Consider the following 3,513-nt stretch of genomic DNA (forward strand, 5'->3'; position numbering starts at 1 on the left):
TGGTTCATTTGGGTCGATATAGGTCATTTCTGGCTAAAAATGGCATTTTTGATCCCAAATATCAACAAATGAACCTAAGGACACTTTGTAAATTGTTTTTATGTTTCATATTCTTAGTTAGAGGTTAATAAGATCCATTTCAAGTTCGTTATGCAAGCCTATGGGTCATTTGGGTCGATATAGGTCATTTATGGCCAAAAATGGCATTTTCGATCCCAAATATCAACAAAAGAACCAAAGTAGATGAGAATAAGGATTGGAAACCTAATACCAAGTATTTTAAACATATAAAGGGTTAAGAATTCCTATTATGGTTCATTAGTTGATAGTTGGGAGCGAAACGACTATTTTAGTCAAAATATGACACACAACGATTGAACGGGCCTCAAATGTGCATAAATTGACCAAAGTAGATGCTAATGAGGATTGGAAACCTAATACTAAGTATTTTAAACATGTAAAATGGGTTAAGAATTCCTATTTTGGTTCATTAGTTGATAGTTGGGAGCGAAAACGACTATTTTAGTCAAAATATGACATATAAGGATCGGACGAGCCTCAAGTGTGCATAAATTGACCAAAGTAGATGAGAATGAGGAGTGGAAACATTATAATAAGTATTTTAAACATGTAAAGGGTTAAGAATTCCTATTTTGGTTCATTAGTTGAGAGTTGGGAGCGAAAACGACTATTTTAGTCAAAATATGAAACATAACGATCGAACGAGCCTCAAATGTGCATAAATTGACCAAAATAGATGAGAATGAGGATTGGAAACCTAATACTAAGTGTATTAAACATTCAAAAGGTTTGTATTCCTATTTTGGTTCATTATTTGAGAGTTGGGAGCGAGAACGGCTAATTTAGTCAAAGTATGACATATAACGATCAAACAAGCCTTAAATGTGCATAAATTGACCAAAGTAGATGTGAATGGAGATTGGAAACCTAATACTAAGTATTTTAAACATTATCTACACAATAATTCACAACAATAATGATTTTCTTTTTAATGATTTAGGATTAGTTTAGGTGTTCTTACATCATGATTTAGTGCTGGTTGTATTATATGAGACCTTAAGCTATACTTTTATCATGTTATGGTTGATTCTCAATTGATCTGCTACTGCTCTACTTATCTACTGATCTGCTGTGCAACAGCAATAACAACAGCAGTATACAGCCCACTGCAGCAGCCACAACAACAGTAGTATAGAGCCAACTACAGCAGCAGTATAGAGCAGTGTAGAAGCAGTAGCAGAGCAGTACAAAGCCGAGAAAAGCAGAACAAAAGAGAAGAACAGAGCAATACATAGAAGAGAAGACCCACAACAACAACAACAACAACAACAGTATAGCAGAAGCAGTAGCAGAGCAACAACAACAGCAGTACAGAAGCAGAGTCCGTTTTGAAAATTCTACACTCTCGTTTAAGACAAATAGTCAAGTACAACATGTAACGAAAAACATAATGTAATATATCTTACCCAAAGTGTGGCAAAGAACTCTTCAGTTCTTTTCGTTCCCTTTCAAACTCTCTTCCGGCATAAACTTGTTTATCTCTTCACATTGCAACAAGATCAATAAGGATGATTCGCCTAGTTTTAACTGTTGATGTTACTTGATGGAGTTTCCTGTTCCACAAACAGATGGTAAAAGTAAGTGTTCATGCAACACGATCAAGTAAACTAGACTTAAACCAGAATTTATCAGAAGCTAATTGAAGGATACCTTGCACCAGGATTCAATCACGCAAGTAAATACAATATGAGTTCTAGAACTCTTAGAATTTATGCTTGTAGCACCAAGTTTTTTACTAGAAAGCCACTGCATCATAAAACTGAGTATGAGAAAACTAAAGAAAAATACTGTACCTCACTATTTATCTCTTTCAAATAAAAATTTCCTCTATAACCACACTTCTTTTTAACTTCAGGTAAATCCTAAACTCCTCAAAAATATTTCTCAGATAGTAGAAAGAAAAACATAGTCATCACCTTCTTACACCATTAGAAATTACCCTCGAGAAATAAATTAACTAACCTCAGGAAAATCACTACAGAACTCAGACATATTTTCCAACAAATAACAATTAACATATAATCTAGGCAAATACTACAACCTCAAACTATTAAGGGGTAGAGGGGGGGAGTAAGAAGGGCACTGTCACATAAATGTCAAACCGCAACTGATCACATCTTATTTGATACAACTATTACTTAAGAACATAGATAAAGTGACAGTACGTGCACCCACCAAAAATAAATAAAAGAATTACGCAATAACCTCGAATGTCATTAAGTTGTATACCTGGTAATAAAGATGGTCGTGGGCCGGGCCGGGACGTACTTCGGGTTGAGCCCACGGGTCGTGGGCCTAACCGGGTCGGGCCCACTCCAGGCCCACGTTGTTTCGTGTCGTGTCGTGTCGGACCGTCGTGCCTAAGGCTAATTTTACTAAATTTAGCGTGCTTTGTCGTGTCGGGTCGAGTCGTGCCGTGCCTTGTCGTGCTTTTTCCAAAAAATTAAGGCACGGGCCCGGCCCACGGCCCACAACTTCATGCCCGTGCCGAGCCGTGCTTTTTTCGTGCTCGTGTCGAGTCGGGCTTTTTTCGTGCTGGGTCGGGTCGGGCTTCGGGTCGGCCCGGCCCACAGCCATCTTTACCTGGTGACAAATCATGTATCGTTGACATCAATCTTTTGGAAAAGGACGGTAGAGAAGAAGGATGACAGCTTACATATTTCCTTTGTAACAGCTTTGAACTCTGTTATAGAAAACACCATATGGACATGTCAGTGTAACAGAACCATAAAAAACAGTTACAGTTTAGTTTCTCACCATTCATTGGCAAGCCCTCTGTATGACCATAAAAAACTGATTTATTCTAAACAAACATCTCTCCTTTAGTTCCTTAGGTGCTGGACAGCCATTCTGGAAATAGAACTGCAATGTGGCGTAGAAATCACATCAAAGACTCTCACATAAGGTTAAACAATGTTGGAAAGCTATTTCAATGATAATAGCTAAGCTAGTAAAAATGTGATGGACACGAAGATAATAAACAAACCGGCGGTATCAGCTCTTTCACTAGCTCACTCAATACTTTAAGAGGGCTTCCTAAGGAAGAAGGACCTGCCCTCTGTTTCATAACACGAGGCGAACCTGATGAGCTTCTCGGTGAGAGTTGAGGTGCACTCCTAGCAGGGAACTGATACACTCATATTTTATATAGTTTTTACCCCCGTCCCGTATGCACTTTTCATCTCATTTGAGCTCTTCGGAGCCTATTTTAGTGCTAATGTGTGTTGTGTAGTGTCTGTTAGTTGCAGGGCTGTTTTTGATGATAATTGGTCTTTGGAGGCCCGTTTCCTATCACTCTTGGATGACTACACGGATCCCGAGGCATTGCGGGATGATCTAGCCAGCTTCAAAGGGGCCACGAGCGTCAAACTTGGCCCAAAGGAGTTAGGCATGGGCCTCAAGTTCAAACTCAAGGAAAATACGTCAAAATGT

The 3,513-nt window shown here is 38.7% G+C and overlaps 1 long non-coding RNA gene across 1 annotated transcript; it reads right to left on the reverse strand.

Annotated features, from left to right (window-relative positions):
* Window positions 1-1,493: 1,493 nt before the first annotated feature.
* On the reverse strand, window positions 1,494-3,164 carry LOC130464175 (uncharacterized). The gene is made up of 5 exons (XR_008924507.1): window positions 3,068-3,164; window positions 2,839-2,943; window positions 2,665-2,764; window positions 1,732-1,827; window positions 1,494-1,634 (listed from the first exon to the last, which is right to left on the reverse strand). It is a non-coding gene; the product is annotated as an uncharacterized lncRNA (long non-coding RNA).
* Window positions 3,165-3,513: the final 349 nt, after the last annotated feature.

The sequence above is a fragment of the Spinacia oleracea genome, chromosome 6 (genome assembly GCF_020520425.1).
Source record: "Spinacia oleracea cultivar Varoflay chromosome 6, BTI_SOV_V1, whole genome shotgun sequence".
Taxonomy (NCBI): Eukaryota; Viridiplantae; Streptophyta; class Magnoliopsida; order Caryophyllales; family Amaranthaceae; genus Spinacia; species Spinacia oleracea.